The sequence below is a fragment of the Mustelus asterias genome, chromosome 5 (genome assembly GCF_964213995.1).
Source record: "Mustelus asterias chromosome 5, sMusAst1.hap1.1, whole genome shotgun sequence".
Classification (NCBI taxonomy): domain Eukaryota; kingdom Metazoa; phylum Chordata; class Chondrichthyes; order Carcharhiniformes; family Triakidae; genus Mustelus; species Mustelus asterias.
This window is the reverse complement of record NC_135805.1, coordinates 103417745-103439753: the sequence shown is the minus strand read 5'-3', so window position 1 is coordinate 103439753 and position 22009 is coordinate 103417745.

Genomic DNA, 22009 nt, shown 5'->3' with positions numbered 1-22009 from the left:
TGAATGTAGCCCAATCCATCATGCAAACCAGCCTCCCATCCATTGACTCTGTCTACACTTCCCACTGCCTCGGCAAAGCAGCCAGCATAATTAATGACCTCACGCACCCCGGACATTCTCTCTTCTACCTTCTTCCGTCGGGAAAAAGATACAAAAGTCTGAGGTCACGTGCCAACCGACTCAAGAACAGCTTCTTCCCTGCTGCCATCAGACTTTTGAATGGACCTACCTTGTATTAAGTTGATCTTTCTCTAAACCCTAGCTATGACTGTAACACTACATTCTGCACTCTCTCATTACCTTCTCTATGAATGGTATGCTTTGTCTGTTTGGCGCGCAAGAAACAGTACTTTTCATTGTATATTAATCCATGTGACAATAATAAACCAAATCAACTCAAAATCACAGGAGTTTAGGAAGAAAGTTCTAGATTGTGAGGGCTGGAAGCCGAAAATCTCTGTCTTGAGCAGCAGAGCTGATAAAGGGAGGCAATGCCAGTAAATCAGAATAGGGAGAGAAGATGTAAACAGGAACAATAGCTTGAGGAGTTTGCAGAGGTTGTGAGGAGTGGAGTCAGGGAGAAAATTGTAGACAAATTTGATGATTTGAAGCTTGAGGGATTATGAAGCAGTGGGGAGAGGGTGAGGGTGGGTAGCAAGGACAGGGTTGATAGGTGAGTGTGATAAGATGGATGAGATGTTGAGAGCAATGTTCTGCATGAGTTGAAGTTTATCTTCTGTGGCATTTGAAAGGCCTTGAAGGTCATTGGAAAAGTCAAGTTTGAGGACACAGGATTCAGGGTTTTGGCAGTTGGGGAATGAGATAAAGACATAGAAAAAGCTGTATTTTCTTGTAATATATTAATTAGTTTCTTAAGCAGAGGAGTCTGCAAACACAACTATAAGAACATTTGTATCACCAATAACAATTATCGTTGACATTTTTACATTTATTCTAAATAGCAACTAAGATGACCAAGTGGCTATCAAGTGGTTATTGGATAAACATATGGATGATATTGGAGTAGTGTAGATTAGAGGGGCTTTAGATTGGTACTTCTGGTCGGCGCAACATCGAGGGCCGAAGGGCTTGTACTGCGCTGTAATGTTCTATGTTCTATATTGTCACAGTTTGTGCTCGATTAGATATTGATTAACTTTGCCTTGGGGTAAATCTGCAATAATGACCAACTTGCATATCTTACTTTCATTTTGAGAATAGGCTGCTGCCAATCTCAGGAGCTGATCCTATTCCAAACTCCCACAGCAAATCTCCAGAAGTGGCCACATAATGGATTATTTTAAGCCTTGGAGGTAAAAATCTGGGCGGCACGGTGGCACAGTAGTTAATACTGCTGCCTCACAGCGCCAGGGACCCGGGTTCAATTCTCGGCTTGGGTCACTGTCTGTGTGGAGTTTGCATATTCTCACCATATCTGGGTGGGTTTCCTCCGGGTGCTTCGGTTTTCTTGCAGAGTCCAAAGATGTGCAGGTTAGGTGGATTGGCCATGCTAAATTACCCCTTAGTGTGAGGGGGACTAGCTAGGGTAAATGCATGGGGTTATGGGGATAGGGCCTGGGTGGGATTATGGTCGGTGCAGACTCGATGGGCCGAATGGTCTCCTTCTGCACTGTAGGGATTCTATGTTTCTATAAAAATCAGAAGCTAAATATTGGCAATGACGGGCGATTGAACGATTCAATGTTCAATGTTCAAAGATATAAGTTATGCTACATTATATCAAGAATCCTTTATGGAGGCTGACAATGTTAAATAATTTTTAAAAATTAATAAAGCTCTTGCAGATGGCAAATAAAGAGTGTATGACAGATATATCTTCAGTATTTTCATTGTGCAGATTGGAGACAAATTGCTCTGATCTGAGAACAACCAAGTGATTCAGCAGCAAAGTATTTGGGTGGATCCTGTATTTAATGAGTCATCATTCATTGATTACCAAGGGGGGTGAGGGGAGAGCAAATGTATTTCCATGTGATTAAGCTAATGTTAGCAATCAAAAACAAATCTGAACTATAGATCCCAAGTTAAAGATATTGGCCAAGTGTTTTGGGATCAGTCAGTGAATTGGGTGTAAATCACGCACAAAATTGCATTAAGTTTTCAGTGTGTTTATTTTCCTCAAATTTCTGTTCAAGCTTAACATAAAATCTTTCATAGACAAACATTATCAGGCAGCAATTTAGAAATATATCTATATTTTTAAATATTCCATGATATATTTAAGAGTGGTAACCTGATGCAGTTTTATCATAAAAATGGGTTCATCACAAAAACATTTTTAATCAGTGTGTTGTACATCATCTGACTTTGAAAATCTCCTTAAAAAGCTTTGCAGAACCATTTACTAGTCACATTGGTGTACAGCAGTCAGTTTGTTAAAATATTTAAAACCTTTAAAACCTTGTTGCAGGATCACAATGTACAAACCCCCAGATAAAGGCAGAGGGAAGAAAACTTGCCAACATCGCCCTTAACCTGAGGCTACCTTTGTGTCCGGCTGCATCAAGCTGTGTGTAGATCCTCAGTGTGCAAACACCAAGGCAGCGATCTTACCGGCTCGTCACACCCGGTTTTTTGCCTCTCTCTATGATGCCGGCATGATCAGCCTCGCGCCATTTTATATTTAAATCCTCATTTAAATATTATTAGTGAGCTTTGGATGCAATCATCAGGGCTTAGTTGCCTTAATGACCTCACTGGTGAAGGTTCTCACTGGTGAGGATCACGTATGGTCCCCTGCCAACAGGAGAGGTGATTGGCGGGGTGGGGGGAACCAAGATTTGATTTTTTTTCTCTCGCCAAAAAAATGGGTGCGATTCTTTTCTGTTTTCACGCTCGTTCAGCACTTAGAATGTTTTGGTAAGATCGCCCCACCAAGTGTCACTAGGTGCTGAGTTTCTACCTGTTCCTGGTGTTGCAAAGGGTGGGCTTGGCCACGCTGCCATATAACCCTCCAAGTAGTTGTACCATGTACATTGTACCACCTGTCCCTCGTGGAAAAACTTAGTCAGAGAAACACCTTTGCCCACAAGTCCCTCAGGCGGTGGTCTACATGTCCTAGACGCCCAACAGGAAAGGGAGATGGTGGATCTTGGTGGATGGTTCCCTGAGCAGACTGTAAAGGTCATTTGGCCGAATGCCTCATTGCCCAGAACTTTCAAAGCACCAAGTTTAACTTGGCTGGTGGTGAGAAAGACCCTCCCTTTCAGATCCTTCCAACATGCCCAGAATCTTACCCCATCTGCACATTACCCTCGAGGTGACTGTGATGAGGAAGTGACCATTGTCCACCTCCTTGTAGAATGTGCCGTTGCAAATATCTGGAGAGAGATGCAATGGTTTTTGTCGAGGTTCATCCTGAACAGCTCCGTAACGTAGGACACTGTGTTCTACGGCTGTTCCCAGGGACACTTACCAAGCCAAACATCACCTGCAGCTGCAGGATCATCAACTCAATGAAAGATGCTCTTTAGTTTCTCTGAAACTTCTTGGTCTTCAGTGCAACTGACTGAGTGTTGCAGACTGGCTCATTCCAAAGCCCAGGACTACATACTGAGGGATGCACTAAAGCTTGGGGCAGCCGCTGCAGAGGCGCAATAGTAAAAGGTCGCTGTCGAAGAGCTTTCAGAAATAGTGCATCAAGGGGAGGGGAATTGAATAGAACCCCTTGGGCTGTATGGTTCACACTGAATGTAGACAGTAAATATTACATGTAACACATGCAACGTGATCTAGGTAAACTATTTAAATATGTCAACAACTTAAACAACTTTTTATAATGACTATTTTGAAATGCCTGGAATATTCCTTTGATTGTATTAAAGAACCTCAGAGTGAAACATGGTCTATATAGAAAACCTGAATATCATTGCACTGTGATGGCCATTTGAAATGTTTTGCAATGTTCTTCCAGATATCTTAAGAATAAAGTATATTTTTGTGACAAGAAATTAGTGCCCTCGTACCTAAAAAGGTTTGATATTAAGATCTGCCCCGATGGCCTGCAAACAGGCACAATTAGCAGAAACTTCCAATGGTGATTAGTCCGAAAGCGTGTTGCTTTTTAAACAAGCACAAAAGATCACAATAATTTGCTTTGTCCAATACACAAATTGGACTTAAAATGCCTTCAGCTTTTGCACAGGTTTGACCAACTTCAGCTGTGTTCAAAAAACACTGATGCAATTGAACAGAAACTCTAGGCTGCAGGATATTCCAAGTCCTGGGTGTTTCATGTATAAGGATAGACACTGGTGTGTGGCACTGAGGGAAGATTGAGATATCTGGTTGAGATTTTCCAACTCCTGCTTTGAGTTGCCAGTTGTGGAATTGTGGGTCGTTCTTTCCTCCTGGTATCTTTGTGTCATCTCTGTAATTTGTTTGTTCCAATCTCGTGCAGCTTGGTTCATTGAAGACTTCAGTTTATCCTGTGTTCTTACCGGTATACACTCAGCTGGAATCTTGCCCTTCAAATCTTCCAGTTCAACTCTAATGTGAACATATTCCTGTAGAACTGAATCATTTACCTTCAGCCCGTATACTTCATTGCACTGATGTGATTATCAACAATCTTATGATTTACTTGAATATTGTCTCCCTCACTCTGGGGTCTTCTGCCTTCCTTGCTCTGGAATGTTCTGTTTCCTCCTCTCTAGGTTTGTTTTTTGTCCATTCTTTGGGATCTTTTGTTGCCCTTTCACTTTTGGCAGCCCAAGCTTGAGACTTGCTCCAGATAAGATGAGTGGTCGTGTACCCCATCTATGATCTGGGTCTTGAGATCTTTCTTCTTGCCATTGCATTGGGCTATCAGACTCATTTGTTCTCTCGGTACAAGTACTATACCATCATATAGCTTCAATCTTACTTTTGAGGGCTTCATTTTTGGAGCTCTATGTTGAATCACTTCACACAGACCTGTGAAGGTCATGATGTTGCAAGACACATCAGTGTCTATCTGACTCTTCTTGTTCATTTGATACTCTCCCTCTGTGGTCACCATTGTAACAGTCATAAACCATTTGTCTCTTATCGATTTGACTGAACCAACCTGTTGTATCATGCATAGTTCTTCATCAGACTCCTCTGCTGATAACTCTCTAGTGGCCATCTGTATAGGTTTGTTTTTTTCTCACCAAACACTTCCGTGCAAAATGATTTTGCCCTTTGCAGTTAAAATACTGCTTTCTCCATGCTGGAAAAAAATTATTTTCCTATGTGTGCTGTATTTGCATTCTGCCCTTTGCCTGAGGTTGCTCTGCTCTTGCAGCTTGGACTGTCTCTCAGCATAATGTATCTTCTGCTCTGCCAGACATCTGCTCTAGCTGATGTTTCACAACTTCTACATTTCAACACACTTTCTCCAGCACCAGTTTCTCATTTTTCGGTAGACCTGCTCTCATCAGGGGGTCTCTCTCATCCAAGACTAATCTATCTTCAATCAGATTAGTTTTTAGCTGTCCCAATTCACATGATTCTGCTATGTTACTGGAGTCATGTGCTCATTTTCACCTTGAACCCCAGTGTTGAACACATAGCATTCATATGTAATATTCGCTCAGGTTTCAAAATGCGCATTCAAAATTGCTGTCATCTGTTTTCTTTGCTGGCCAGTTAGACATAAAATGGTATATACACTATAGCAGTCCCACCTCTGTAGTGCTAAAAGTGTAGCTAATCTTATCTTTTCAGGTTCTTTAATTAATTCTGTTGCAATCTCATAGTCCTGTAATTGTAAGTGGTAAAACTGCCAGTATTGCTATGGATCACCATTCATTTTGACTGGAGATGGGAGTGGAAAATTTACTGCAGCTATGTTTTTACTCAATCAGTATTTACTTGCAGTCTTTGCACGCATTTCCTTTGATTTTTTTGCAACTCAGTACTTTTCATTTGTTCTATTTTTCAAAGCTTTCTGCAGATTTCAACCTTTCCGAGTGTCCCTTTGAACTGTGCTTTCTCTCTCCAGCCCGTATTTCGCATGTAGTCTTTATCTGTTTCCCCTTGTCCTTTACAACAGCTAATTTTTTGGTTTTGAACTCTTCCTCACCTTCAAGCTTGCTGAGGAATTCCCAGAAATAGGAATTCCTAAATTTAGAGTAGAATTCCAGTTAACAAGTGAAAAGAAAAACAAAACAGGTGACTTTCAGGAAAGGGTGTATCTGGCTGAGGTTTTCTGTCCATTAATATCAATGGGTGGAATTTCTGAGCAGAACATTCATGATGTGCTAATAAGTCACCCGTTGCACGCAGGGCCTGGCTGGCACAGGGCCTTGGATCGCTCCATCCACAATATCTTAGAAGGCCGTTTTGTTATTGAGTCATTCATTATTGGAGACAAACAGGCTTTCTCCTATTTTCAGTAACAGAGGAATTTCACTCCCACATGTGCACGCAAAGCCCTCACACACAAAGTAAAGATTCCTTGACTATTCCTCCTCTGTGCTCAATGTCGTTTCTGGCACAGGCTTCAAATTCATGAATTCTAAATTAAACAAGCATTGATTTGCATGTACAGTAGTATTTCAGTGAAAGGTTGCCAATACATATATCAATTAATACAATGAATGACTTGAGATGAGAAATCGTGGCAGGATACACTGTGAAAACGGCTCAATACCTTAGTCTTTTCTTGCCCCATCAAGAATGCAAATTGAGAAGAATGAGAGAAAACAAAAGCAAGATTTTGTGTGTGTCCAAATGCTCCTGCAGAATGATACCAAACAGGAATCTCTGAGCTGGTAGGAACCAGTTTCTGTTTGTACTTGTGCATGGCAATGTGGATGTACATCTGCATGAATTTTTATACAGGGGAAACATGCAAATAAGCTTGTCACTGAGGTCAGTTTAAAACCAAATGCTGAAAAGACCTGTCCAGCTCAAGGCCCAGATTCACCAGTTCATCTTCATTCGCAGACAGGAAGATGAATTGTATTGATGCTACCATGTGATATGTATCAATTTCTGGGGGAGGGAAACTTTATTACCCTCCCCTCCCCCCACTTTGACAAACAGTATAGGTGCATGGGGGGCCTTGGATAGTTCAAAATTTTAAACCAAAAATTGTTTAAAATTTGGGGAGCTAACTTATCAACTTAAAGTCAATCCATTCCTGGTCCTCACCATTTCCTTTTCACCAACTTTCATGGTAGGAGAGTGCTACAGATAAACATGTCCTAATTGAAAAGTAAAAGTTGTTTCTGGGCTTTGCATTGGGGGAGGGAGGGCGGTATGTGGGGGAGGGAGGAGGGGGGAAGGGATGGCATTGCGGTGTTGGAGGTCAGAGAAATAGGATGTGAGGCAGCAGAGTGACCAGAGGCTTACCTCAGTTTCATGCTTTATTCTTCTCAAGCTTCATGCTTTGTTCCTCTTCTGTGCAATTGGCTCATTTGGCAGCACCTCTCAGTCAAAACGTTGTGGGGTCAAGTCCAACTACAGGATTTGAGCACAAAATTCCAGGCTAGCGCTCCTTGGGAGTGGTCTTCCGACCCAGCGGCCTTTTCATCACCCTTACTAATCTTGGGAGGGGGACATTAAAATCAGCCAAGTCCTGCTGTTTCCTTTCTAACTTCTTCACGAGCTGCCTACTTCAGCAGCATGCCCACCACACTCCCCCCCACCCCACCACCACAGAAATAATATCTGTCAGTCTGAAGTAATGGGGCTATTGAAGGAAATACAGACTAGGCAGAACGCAGTGGAAGGGATAAATCTATTCTAACAGTCAATGTGGTAAGTACAGGGTGATAACTGGGCAGTAGGTACACTAGTATCAGCAAAGCCATTGACAGGAGAGAGAAACTACCTAAAGCTTGCTGATTAAACAAGGAAATTCTAGTTTCTATTTGTTAAGCTTATGTACATTATGGCACTGAGAAAACATTAGTCTTCATGAGTTGAAGGAGGAGTAATTTATTATCCTTTTCCAAGTAAGATTCATAATTGAAAACAAATATCAGTTCACTCAGTTTTATTCGTCCTGTCTGCCCCCGTCACCCCTAATCTCTCGGGTGGCACAGTTGTTAGCACTGCTACCTCACAGTGCCAGGGACCCGGGTTCAATTCCCGGCTTGGGTCACTGTCTGTGCGGAGTCTGCATGTTCTCTCCGTGTTTGCGAGGGTTTCCTCCGGGTGCTCCGGTTTCCTCCCACAGTAGCAACCAGGGGATTTTCACAGTAACTTCATTGCAGTGTTAATGTAAGCCTACTTGTAATACCAATAAATAAACTTTTTCTCTTCTTCACCATCTCCTCTTTTACCTATTTTTACTCGCTTGAATTTTACTTCATTTTGTTTAATATCTAATCTTTCTGTAATCTGAAGTCACTTTCTGCCTAAAGAATTGATTTAGAAGGTAATTTGAATTAAGCAATATAAATGCGAATAAATCATTCTGCAAATAAGGGCCAGGATATTGTCAACAGTGTGCTAATCCCGATGTCGTAACTGGAATGGGGCTCTCTTTCTCCCAGTCTCACTCAATTATAATTAAAATTCTAAGTGTCGGTGGTGTGCATGGAAAACACATATGATTCAGTAGTGGGGGAAGCTTTTCATTGGTGAAACCCCTGTCAGCTGACAATGCAGCAGGTTTGGGCAGGCTATAAAATAGCCTCCTGGTCAAACAGGGAGATTCTGCATCACGGCTACCAAGTTCCTGCTCAACTCCATTGCCATTAATATAAGAATTGAGAGCAGAAAGGAGGTACAGGTGATTTTCAAAATTAAATTTCATGTGTCAATATTTCACATTACATTGGTTTCACTTTATTCGTGTGTGCATCATGGTTATTGATTGAGATGAGCTTAGACAGAGAGCTCAATGTGCTGCCACACCTCATGGTCAGCACACATCGATGATTACAGGGGAGTTCGTGAAATTTCCTTTATTGTGGAAGAAACAATGTTGTGTTTCTTTTGTTCACTCTTTATTGAATCTTCACGTTAACATCCAGTGTTGGACTCACCTCTCTGTGGGACATGGCTGAACTTATAGACTCAGCCGGCCCTCCCTTCTACACACTGTGAAGGACATTGTCCTCGAGCAATCTCCGTGGGGACAATTGGAATGTGGTAGGTGATCTCCAAGACCATAAAGGACTCTGTCAGCCAACACTCTGAGATGAACACATTTGGGCAATAGGATAAAAGCAAAATACTGCAGATGCTGGAATCTAAAACAAAAACAGAAAATGCTGGAAAATCTCAGCAGGTTGGTCAGCATCTGTAGAGAGAGAATAGAGCCAACGTTTTGAGTCTGGATGACCCTTCATCAGAGCTGGGCAATTAGGAAAATACTGATATTGCCCTTTAGGCCCCTAATTTTCTTTCTTTAATTGACTGTTCCCACTAACAGCACCCCCACCACTGGCATACCTAGGATATCCTATCCACTTCACTCCTCCAAGTTCCTGATCCCAACCACTGTCACCACCTCCCCACCCGCCCAATCCCTTTTCCACTCCTCCATGATCCCAACCCCACTCTACCTTCCCCCTCACCACTGACTCCCCTTGCCAGTCTGGAGTCTCCATGCAAGGGTCCATTCTCCTGCTCTCCTCCCTTGTGCTGTAGAACTAAACCAGGAAAACCGCTGACCTTTCTCAGAACTGTATAAAGCCGACTGGTGCACGTCACCTTTAAACAATTGTGTGACATGAGGGTCTTGCATGCCGCTGACTTTATCCCGAGGTTAGGGCTTTATTAAAAACTGTTTCATGTTAATAAGAATCCGTGGAGAATTATGCTATGGAGCATGGAGTGTTTAAAACAACAGAGCTTTATTTACAAGTGTGCGTTCTCTTACATGGCTGCTGCTTCTTCTCTGCCTGTTTCCCACACTTGTGTCATCATTTCCGGTGAATACATGAACATATTAATACAGCAAAGCTCAGTTGGCCAATAAGAATGAATACAAATACATAACACATCCCACCATCAGGAAATCAAAATTGTGCACCCCGCCTAATTAATTCACCCCTCACACCATGTTTCCCTTTCTTGTCATGCCTGAAAAATCTTGTTAAGCAAAGAAAAATCTAATGGGAACTTTAAACAATTATTCTCCCACCTGTTTTAATTTAGATGCAAGACTTTAAATGTGCTCCCATCAATCCCAACAAGACGAAAGAGGCTGTTTAAATATGCAAATGAATTGTAGTGCTTCAACTGCAGGCTTTTTGGCCTCCAGAACATGAGTCCAAAAGTCACAGATGTAGCATGAGCAACCATCTTCAGTCAGAAATGCCAAATGGTTGATGTCCCTTGGTTTCCTCCTGAGGTCCTCACCCTCAAAGATGTGAGTCTTCAGCCAGTTTGATTCACTCCATGAAACATCAGGAAATGGTTGAGTGCACTAGACACAGCAAAGCTTACAAACTGCAACAACATCCCAACTGTGCTGCTGGATACCTGTGCTTTAGAACTAGCCACACCCATAGCCATAGCCAAGGCATTGTTAAAACATTGACACCTACCCAAATCCAACAGCTCCATCAAATTAATTCTAATCAAAATGATGGATGGAGTTGGATAAATGCTACTTCCTATTTCTGACAGAACCAACCGGCTCCAAACCTCACAGCTTTGGTCCAAACATGGACAAAAGAGATGAATTCCAAAGGTGAGGGTGATTGCCCTGGACATCAAGGTAGCCTTTGACTCTATGTGGTAAATTTGAAGTCAATGGGAATCAGGGGAACCTCTCTGCTGGCTTGAGTCACACCTAGCAGAAAGGAAGATGTTGTGGTTGTATGAGGCCAATCATGTCCGCTGCGGGGCATTGTTGCAGGAGTTCATCCAGACGATGTCCTAGTCCGAATAATCTCCAGCTGCTTCATGAGTGACCTTCCCTCCATCGATGGCTTAGAGGTGAAAATGTTTGTTGATGATTGCGTGATGTTCAGCTCCAATCAAAATTCTTCAAATAATGAAACTGTACGTGCCTGAAAGCAGCAACACCTGGATAATGTCCACACTTAAGAGCTATAAAGTGGCAAATAACATACATAAACAGGAAGTGACTATCTCCAACAAGTAAATAAAATGCTCATCGCAGTTTTTCCAGGTGTTGAGTGACTGTTCATAAAGGGTACATTTTTGATCTTATTTTACAGATTACTGTAATGGGGGGACAATTTATACACCAGCCAACTTTCCACAAAACCAGGATAAGTCACAGAGTCGTTAAACTGCGTGAGTTGCAAGAGGGTGGCAGGGGGGTGTGATGGGTAGCAGAGGATGGGTAGAAGGGCCTGGGAGGCAGGGTTATGTGGGGGGGGGGGGGGGATGCATGGGGGTGGGGCATCTACGTGGGGGCACACCTTTAGTGCTCACAGGTTTCCAGCAAGATTCAAATAAGGCCCAAAGCTGAAAATGGTTCACGGTATCTCACCTTGCTCATTCGCTGGCACCTTGGGTATTTTGCCAATAATTTTGCCACTCAATAAATGTGCAATTGGTGTGTGACCATCAGCTGAATATCATGCACGTCTGCGCCAAACACCCCGGCAGCGTGCATGACAGCTTCATATTGAGAGTTCTGATGTCCTGGAGGTCTTTGAGGAAGAGCACAGCGTGCAGGGATGGCTCATGGGGGATGTGGGGTACCCGCTTCGGACTTGACTGATGATGTCTGTGTATGAGGCCTGAGGCCGATGCGGAGACCCGATATAATGAGGCCCACGTTGTCACCCATTCAACAGTGAATAGGGCTCCTCGAAATGCAGTTCTGGTGTCTGGACAGCTTTGATGGGGCCCTCCAATACCGCCCCCTGATATCGTCCCACGTTATGGTGGTGTGCTGTGCCCTACACAATCTGGCGCAGCAGCAAGATCTTTTTGAGGAGGAGGGTGTGGAGGCCGACCAGCCGGGCGTCGCTGAGGAGGTGGCCGCCCAGCAGGAGGAGGAGGAGTAAGAGGAGGAAGAAGAGGAGGAGGAGGAGGAGGAGGACAATAATGATAAGCAACACCAGCCAGATGCTGGAGGGCTGACGGCAGCAAGGCTCAGGCATGCGAGGGGGGCAAGGGAGGACTTGACCACCAAGTGCTTTGGTTATTAGGGCTTTGTGTTGCCGCATATGGGTTTCATTCCAACCCCCACCCCCCGCCACTTGGAGTCCTATAATCTCCTGCCACATTGTAACACCAGAGTGGTGGGTCTGGGTGTACTGTGTTAGCGAGTTTCGGTGGCAGGCAGGAGAGTGTTGACGACACGCTATGTGCCATTATGATGATGCACTGGTGCAAACTAGTCTGACTCCTACCTGAGCTCCGCATGCATGCTGACATCCGGGCCCACATCTGGGTGTGGGTAAGGGAGCACTGAATCCCCATGCAGGGTCCAAGGGTGGGTGGATTGGGGGGAGTGGGAATCTCTTGTGGGTTCTGGGAATGCCATGGCAGATGCTATAAGTTGCTGCCAATGCATGTCACCTGCTGTAACCAGTGAATTATTTGAGCCTTGATTTTCTCAGTAGCAGTGCGTCGAGGGGCCTCCCCTACTGACATCAATGTGCAGGGTCCCTCCAGCAACCTTTGGGGTAAGTACATCCCTGTTAGAGACTAATTTGAGACAAATTAGTCACAAGTTAGGTGTGGGGTGAAATAACATTTATTGTTGCCAACAATAGTGCTTTCAAAATAAGACTTTAAAGTGCCGAAATATTCTATCTACCTATCTTCACCGTGCCATCTGCAACTCCTAAACCTTATGTGGCCTACCACTACATCTCAGTGTCTCCTCAGGATGTACATCAGAGGTGGAGGTGGCCAGCTGCCTACTGCACCCCGTGGCCTGTGATGCCCTTGGCGATCGTCCTCTGGAGAGTCTGGACCTTGAGGGCCCTGGCTGGCTTCCAGGTGTCAGGGATGTATCCATGACACCCTCTTCTTCCCACTGCCCCTGAGATGCCCCAATTGTCAGGAAGGGGAGAGTCAGTAGGTGTAGCCACAGCCACAGTCTCCTGGGTGGAAGGCCTCAGCATGGGCTAGAGCCCTTCCTCCTCCCTCTGGGTTCCTGTGGACCTGTGGGTCACTCCATGGGATGGCGGTGCTTCTGCAGTGAGCTCCAGGAGGTCCAGCAGCACCTGGCACTGCCAGTCCAGGAGGACCATCTGTGTCCTACCCATGGTGTTCAAGCCCTCTGCGATAGCTTCCTGAGTCGGGGACTACCTGTCAATGGCAGCAGCAAGTGCCCTCTCAGACAGGGCCATGCTCTGCAGTCCCTCATCCATGACCCTCTGTGAGTGGGTCACGTTCTCAAAGGCTGCTGCAATAGTCCGCTGTGCCTCAGTGCTGTCTCGCTGGGTCTTCTGCAAGCTCTCGAGCCTCTCAGCCATGGGCCGCAGAATCCCGAGAAGCCTGTTCAATCCCTCAGCTATGGCCTGCTGTGACTCGGCCGCGGCCCTCTGGGGCTCCGCCGTGGCCTGCTGTAACTCGGCCATGCTTGGAACCTGCCACTCATGGTGAGGATTTCCTGCCCCAGGCTTCCCACTGCAGACGCCACCCTTGCAGTGTTGGCCTGGGAAGCACACAAGACAGGCAATAGCTGGTCCACCTGAAAGCTTTGGGACTCTTCCCAACAGCCTCGCAGTCAGTCCAGTGTGGCCGTCAGCCCCTCCTGCATTCCCTGGCACTGTTGCTGCATCTCCAGCAGCTGAGGGAGAAGTGATCTCAGAGGACCAGCATGTAGCCTGGGGCCAGCTGAGTCATCGCCTCTGGCAGGCCCCCGCGTGCCTGAGGCCTCCTTCCCTCCTCCACTCAATGTACCTCAGCAGATGTGTTGTGCTCACCAGAGAGTGACCCAGATGCCTCACCACTAACTTGACCCACCGATGTGAGAGTCTCTGGGATGGTGAGTTGTGAGGGGGAAGCTGATGTAAAACTGGTGCCGGCCTCAGAGGTCCCGTCATCCACTTCCTCCGAGGAGACTTCCGAGCTGTCGGGGCAGGATGGGTGGCAGCAGCAGTGGGGGCCGTGATGCCAGATGGTCCAACCGTGTCGGGGTCCCTTCCTGTAACACAGGGCACGAAGTTAAGTGCAAGGGAGGGAGAAGAATCTGGGCTGCATGCAACTTGCTTGAGATTTCTCCAGCCAGTGGAGGATTGGCAGGTGCTCACTTCTATGCTCCAGCTCGACCACGCTGTCACTAATGGTCCACATACCCTCCTCTCCCGCAAGCTCCAGTGCCCGCTCCTCAAATGGGGGTGAGGAACCGGATCTCAGGCACACCTCTCCTGGCGATTATGGGTATTCTTCTCCTGTGGGAACAGAAGGAGCCATGTAAAATCTGATGGCATGAGTCCTGCAGGATATCAGGGGCTGGCCCTCAGAGGGTAAGAGTTGTGATATTCTTGGGTGGAGAAGGGAGGTGCAGGGTGCTGGGGGTGGGGGAATATGGTGGTTATTTAGGGGGAAGATGCTAAGTGAGGTAAAACACTAACCCTTGCTGCCCAGATGAGATCATTCAGTTTCTTGCAGCACTGCTTCATGGTTCTCCTGGCCATGCCCTGGCATGTTGTCATCATCTCCCAGGCTGCGTTTCCCTCTCTTCTTCCGGGATGGCTTCCTGCTGGGGGAAGAGGGTGTCCCGCCTTGCCTCCACTGCCTCCAGTAACCTGGTCAGATCAGCATCTGAGAAACGAGGGGCGTCTTTCTCGAGGCCATCTTCCTGCACTGCCTGCCTATCTGTCCATCCTTGGGGTTTTTATGGAGCTTTCCCTTCATAGAATCATAGAATCCCTACAGTGCAGAAGGAGGCCATTCAGCCCATCGAGTCTGCACCGACCACAATCCCACCCAGGCCCTATTCCCATAACCCCACACGTTTACCCTGCTAATCCCTGACACCAGGGTCAATTTAGCATGGCCAATCCACCTAACCTGCACATCTTTGGGGTGTGGGAGGAAACCAGGGCACCCGGAGGAAACCCATGCAGACAGGGGAGAATGTGCAAACTCCACACAGACAGTGACCCGAGGCCAGAATTGAACCCGGGTCCCTGGCGCTGTGAGGCGGCAGTGCTAACCACTGTGCCACCATGCCACCTTGTTAGGGCAGATCAGCTGCACGAATAAAGAAGCCCCATCAATTGATCACTCATAGCTACCAGCTCATATATTGGCACTACAAACATTATAGAGGCCAGTATAGAGTTGGGAGCAGTGAATCGTCAGGGGACTTAAGCCAGGGGTTCAAGACAGTTCATTTTCGAGCTCACTGGAGGCTGGGTGGGATCACAGATGAGTATTGCTGCAGAGGACTCAGCTGAGGACCTTAGAATCTGCTACAGTGCAGAAGGAGGTCATTCAGCCCATCACGTCTGCACTTACTCTGCGACAGAGCATCCTACCCAGACCCTATCCCCACAACCCCGTGTATTTAGTCCGCTAATCCCCCGAACCCACACATTCTGGGACACTAAGGGGCAATTTAGTATGGGCAATCCATCTAACTTGCACATCTTTGGACTGTGGGAGGAAACCAGAGCATCCGGTGGAAACCCACGCAGACACGGGGAGAACATGCAGACTTCGCACAGACAGTCACCCAAGGCTGGAATCGATCCTGGGTCCCTGGCGCTGTGTGAGGCAGCAGTGTTAACCACTGTGCCGCCTTTGATGGGTTAGAATTTGGGAGGCTTATGACGATGCACTCTGTGATTCTGGTTGCATTGGTTGGCAAGTCAAGAAGTATAGAGGAGTTCAGCTCCAACTTGGCAAAGAGTATCGTGCAGAATTTGCCCTCTCTGCAGACAATGCTCCATCTCCCTTGTGTGTGGACAGGTCACCCACCTTCCTTGTGCAGATGCAGCAACACTCTCTGGTAAACCCAGGAATTCACCATAACACCTCCAAGAACATCCCAGAGTACTTTCAGATACTTTGCATTTGTCGAATTTCTTTAAAATTACTTTCTCAACAAATTGAATGCCTGACCCTTTGAGGAGTGCTAATGCAGAGTCCATTCTACAACTGAATGGTTGCTGTTTGCTGAGTTATTGTCAGGGCCTGTGTGGTCTACAATTGGTATCTTGGTGTTGCATTAGTCAGCTGGGCTGTGTGACTTTGAGGTATCATGCATTCACAGTCTTGCAAATCTCACTGGCAGTGCCAGGATGTGCACTCCTCGCAAGAGTGTGGTTGAATTTCTTGCTTACATATCTTGCAGATATATCCAATAGATATCATTTGTACAGTTTTACCTCGGTGTCATCAATGTTATCTTCCTCATTGTAAGCTGTTGTTAATTTACTTACTTCCATGTTCTTATTCTACTGAAGGATCTGTCAGTCATGGCACAACTCATTTTTATTAGTCGAACATTCATTATGTCTTAGGAACTGAACTGTTCTTTCAGTTAGAATCCATGAAGCCAAAAGTTCACTCTTAGGGTTTAATCTGATAGTACAGGTTAAACCATGACTAATGTTCAGCCACCAGATGCAGAAAGAAACTTGTCAGCAGCCTAGATAGAACGTTTACTGAAATCAATGATTTTCTAAGTGGTGCTAAAGAGATTAAATTGTGAATAATAATGGCACCAATCAAAGGGGTAACCCCACTAGCGTGAACTAAAGACTGAAGCTGTCAGTGTCAGAAAGCTAAAGATATTAAAGGGCAGCATGGTGGCACAGTGGTTAGCACTGCTGCCTCACGGTGCCAGAGACCCAGGCTCGATTCCAGCCTTGGGTGACTGTGGAGTTTGCACGTTCTCTCCATGTCTCTGTGAGTTTCCTCTGGGTGCTCCAGTTTCCTCCCACACTCCAAAGATGTACAGATCAGATGGATTAGCTGTGTTAAATTGCCCCTTAGTATCAGGGTAAATTAGGGTAATTGGGGTTCTGGGTGCTGGGTTAGGGCTTAGGTGGGCAGTGCAGGCTCGATGGGTCAAATGGCCTCCTTCTGCACTGCAGGGATTCTATGATTTTATATAAACCCAATGCTATTTCAACCTCACCTGTTTATCTCGCTCAGTCATGTTCTCATGTCAGAAATCTCACCACTCGTATCAGCCTGTCTGCCTTGAACAAAGTGATTGCAAAGAAAAAGAAACAACCGTGTCAATTAGAACAATGTCACATGTTAATCAGAGCTTTATGATTTTCTAAAACAGAATAGTTGATGGTCCATAAAAAGGACACAAATGTTGGATCCTCAATTCACAAACACACAGAAAGCTAACTAAAAAGCTTTAAATGACTTAATACTTTGAGATTTTAATAATTTTACATCCTGGTATGAATATTCACTGATGAATTGCTGAGCCAACTACTTGGTCCAGATCTGCATTAGTTTGGTAACATGTTGTGCACGGGATTGCACAATTTAATGGGATTCCTGGAAAAACTGTAAGTCACTTCACACTGGATCTTCCTTTAGCTAACATGGAGTTAATGAATAACAGGCATTTATGCAAGGCCAAATTATGCAACAGCAAAATGAGGGAAGAAAGCTGATGAAGGCTGATTATATATAGCAAGGCCATAAACATCTACCCTGGGCTGTGCTGCTACTTTCTGCATTTAAGTGCACTTTGCAGCCACTTAGATGTTTTGCCAGATTAAATCAAACAGGATGAGTCATCTACATCTTCTTGCTGGGTATGGTCAATGGTCAACACACTTGCTTACAGTATCATAGAGTCGTTACGGTCTTCCATCTGAGATAAGTTGACAACAGTACATCGATGTGTTGTTCTGTGCTTTGACCTCAATTGCAGATTCCTGATTGCAGAGGCAAGTGAATTTTAAAATTTCTATTGTCCCAGGATATTGCAATCACTAAAATGTTCATATAATTTTGTCTTGTACTAATGCAAATGCCAAATGTCACTAATGTGGCTTTATTTGTTTTTCTATGCTAACACAACAGACACTCCTTCTTACCCTCTGTCAAAATGTTTTGAGTAATCAGGTGTTATAGCCTTTAACACGCTGATCCCCGGTTGAAAGATTTTTTTTTTGTGGCTTGTCATGGGGCAAATGAAGCAGTTTGTATTAAATTCTCAAAACTTGACTTTTAGCAGAAAACACGTTATTGACACTTGTTCAAAGATTTTCCGAAAGCAGCAGAAGGAATGTGAAAGTACTCAAAATGACCTGAAGCAGACAAAAAAAACATGCACCACACTGCCAGAACTGAAAGAAATGGATAGAGTATCACAGACGCAGCAGAAAGCCCAGACTATTCTAAAGGGGAAATGTTCCATATGTTTCAAACATCCCATGTGGATGCTAAGGACATGTGTGTTACAGCTTTTGGCTTTATCCCAATATCTATATTTGTGTTCAAGGCTAGACTGCGGTTTCCATAAGCAGACAAAAGCCTTGGTTTGAACTTCAGGCCATTTTTCTTGGCTGGCGAGCAGAGTTATGATTTAGAAAACTTGCCCCCGGGTAACGGAGGTAACACTCAGATCTCATTTACATCCCGGCAGCTAGTTCCACTGGATCCAACAGGTAAGCACTGGGATTAGTTCCTGGGAATGTTCTGCGTGAGGTCTTGCGGAAGGGATGGGGTTTACCGTGTGGAATCTTGAGCAGCCCTCCTACTCCACCTGGAATAATTAGGAAAGTAAATATTTTAATTTGAAAAACATACCTCCATGGGACTTTCTGGTTCCAAATATCTTCACTGTTGGGTTGGCGTGACAAGAATCTCACTGCCATTTGGTGCTCAAGCCATCTGGTTATAATTGGATCCCGGTTCTGATAACATTTCTTAATGAGGACCTCATCGCCCTTGGGCAGGCATTCTTCTTGCCTACTCAGAAGAGCAGTGAAAGTTGAAGCTGTCAGTTCCCATCGGCTCCAGGGCTGTTGAATGACTTGAGCGATTTTAATTATCCACTGGCGCTGAGCTAGTCGTGTGGCGTTAAAATTCCAACCATCTATAATGACCTGGAAACACCTCCAATGCAGCATGCAGTGGCCTCTTAAACTATTCCAAAGTTTCCCCTTCCATTCCTCCATTTGGGAGTCAGTTTCATAGGTCGATCACCTTCTGAACCAGGAACCCCCTGACATCAGAGCTTAACATGCCTTTTACAAGATTAAAGCTGCGAATTCTTATTCTTGTTACACAATGAAATTCAAAGTGATTTTCCAGGTTTACCTGTTCCATACAATTTTTAATCTTACGCACTTCTATAAGATCAACTTCCTTCAAAGCTGAATAATTTACATTTTTCCAAGTTTTTCCTAGTCACCGAAGATTAGAGCGATCAGAATGGGGACTCATTGATTTGATTTTTTGATTTGATTCATTATTGTCACATGTATTAATATACAATGAAAAGTATTGTTTCTTGCACACTATAAAGACAAAGCATACCGTACATAGAGAAGGAAAGGAGAGAGTGCAGAATGTAGTGTTACAGTCATAGCTAGCGTGTAGAGAAAGATCAACTTAATACGAAGTAGGTCCATTCAAAAGTTTGTTGGCAGCAGGGAAGAAGCTGTTCTTGAGTCGGCCGGTATGTGATCTCAGACTTTTGTATCTTTTTCCTGATGGAAGAAGGTGGAAGAGAGAAAGTCCAGGATGCATGGGGTCCTTAATTATGCTGGCTGCTTTCCCAAGGCAATTGAAAGTGTAGGCAGTGTCAATGGATGGGAGGCTGGTTTGAGTGATGGACTGGGCTTCATTAAAGACCCTTTGTAGTTTCTTGATGTCTTGGACAGAGCAGGAGCCATACCAAGCTGTGATACAACCAGAAAGAATGCTTTCTATGGTGCATCTGTAGAAGTTGGTGAGCATTGTAGCAGACATGCCAAATTTCCTTAGTCTCTTGTTTACTCCCCTTCCAGTGCTTAAATGTCTCGATGACCAGAATTTACATAATTGTGTGGTGACTAGAGTTCTGTACAGTTTGATTATGGCTTCCTCTCACTTCAATTTTTATCTGTTTTGACTCTATAGTTTAACTTTTTGCTTGGTTTGTTTGTTGCTGTGAATTGTTGGATATTTCAGCACTGAGTATACTAAGATGCCCTGGCCTTTATTTAACATTATCTATAGCTATTGCTGCACCATTTTTGCCTATTTGTCCTTCCAATATATTGTTCTTTACACTTTCCTATATTAAATTTCATCTGCTACTCTTCCACTCTCTTTCGTATTTTGCCCAGCTCATTCTGTATTTTCTAAAGTGCCTTCACAATTTGGAATAACCCACTTTAATTGCTTCTGCATATTTTGGTACCGCCTGCCCATCTGACTATTTTCCTTTGGGTTTCTGAGTCCAAATAACTTTGAGAAATTAGAAACAATAGTGGCCCACTATTGATACCTGGGGCACACCAAGTAGCACTCTCCCCATGTAAATCCTTTAACTATCTGAGTTTGACTTATCATCATTTTTCTGAATATTGACAACACAACGGCTTGGATCTTGTGGTTGTAATGATGGAACAACTGTCCGTGATCGTTGTCAATTGTAATGACAATTGTGAAATTGACATTATTTAGTCCAACCAGCTGATTTACCAAATTTGGACATCAAAGACCCATTCAATAAATTCGCACGTCACTCACCAAAGAAACAGTGTTCAGCTGCAGGTGGGGTCCAGCACTATTTAGAAGGTCAAATTGCCGGTAAGGTGAATTTGGAGAGCGTTTGTTGCACAGTCTCCATTGAGTTCCTGGATCTCGCAGAGAGTTTGTGGGACATTCAACACTTTCTTCTGCCAGGCCACTGTGTACAGAGTAAAAGTCAGATTTATTTGCAAGTTCAATCACATCTGAAGACTAGTACAGACACATGTAACAACCAACCTCATTTTTAAAAAATATTTGCTCACGGGATATGAGCATCACTGGCTGGACCCACATTTATTGCCCATCCCTGACGACATTTAACTGAACCACATTGCCATGGGTCTGGAGTCACATGTAGGCCGGACCAGGTAAGGACAGCAAATTCCCTTCCCTAAAGGACATTAGGGAGCCAGGTGGGTTTTTACAACAATGGTTTCATGGTCATCATTAGACTTTTCATTCCAGATTTTATTGAATTCAAATTTCACTATCTGTCATGGCAGGATCTGAACCTGCGTTCCCAGAGCATTACTCTGGGTCTTCAGATAACTAGTCCAGTGATAATGCCACTACACCACTGCCTTCCCTGTTTTAAAAGAAAAAAGAATTCACAGATCTCAAAGTCCTTGTAGTTCTCATCAGTGACTTTGTGGCAACACGGTGTGGTTGTTATTACAGGAAGTGATTGTTCCTCGCGTTGTTATTCATACTTGACATTAAAGTTGGGGTGACAAAGAAGACTGAAGTCCACAGGACTAATTTTAGTATATCTAGATATTCTTTCTTTAATAATCTCTTAATAAACACAGATTGTAGCCAGCTGTAGTAGGGGAACCATATTTCTGGTTGTTAGTGTTTACCTTTTTATCAGTTGCATTATTACTCCAATGAGGAAGTTGTACTGTTTATCCTTTACCCCTGGAGGGTTGCAGGTAATCAGTTCCATTAGATCATCGACATCTCTCGCTGTCAATCAAATGTGTTGTTGCAACACAGTCATCAAATAAAGTGCAGGACCAGGCCAGCTTTGTAAAATTCAACTTCAGCTGAACTGTCTAAAACTGATAAAAAAATAAGGTCAGCAAACTTCCATTTCTGTCACAGGGGCGAAAGGGAAAAATATTTCCAGCTGCTTGCTGCCCCTTTCTCACTGCATGGCCGAAAGGGGAAAATTCTGGTTCAACATCTGCACTACTCATTTGCTCACCTGCTTCAACCCTCAGGCAGGCCATGAGAAAGGGGCCCCGCTCTCCAGCCAGAACAGTCAGGAGGCTGTTTAAAACCCAGGTCTTAGGGTAATTGTAGGGCCCAGATTGGAACTTTAATGTCAACTGAGCAATGTACTCACCGAGCATGCTCGTCTCAGTTGTAGCTCAGCATTGAGCAGCTTATTGCGATTCATAAACGATCGCTCAGGAAGAGCTACAGCTTTGTGTCTTTCTTGAAGATTGTTGCA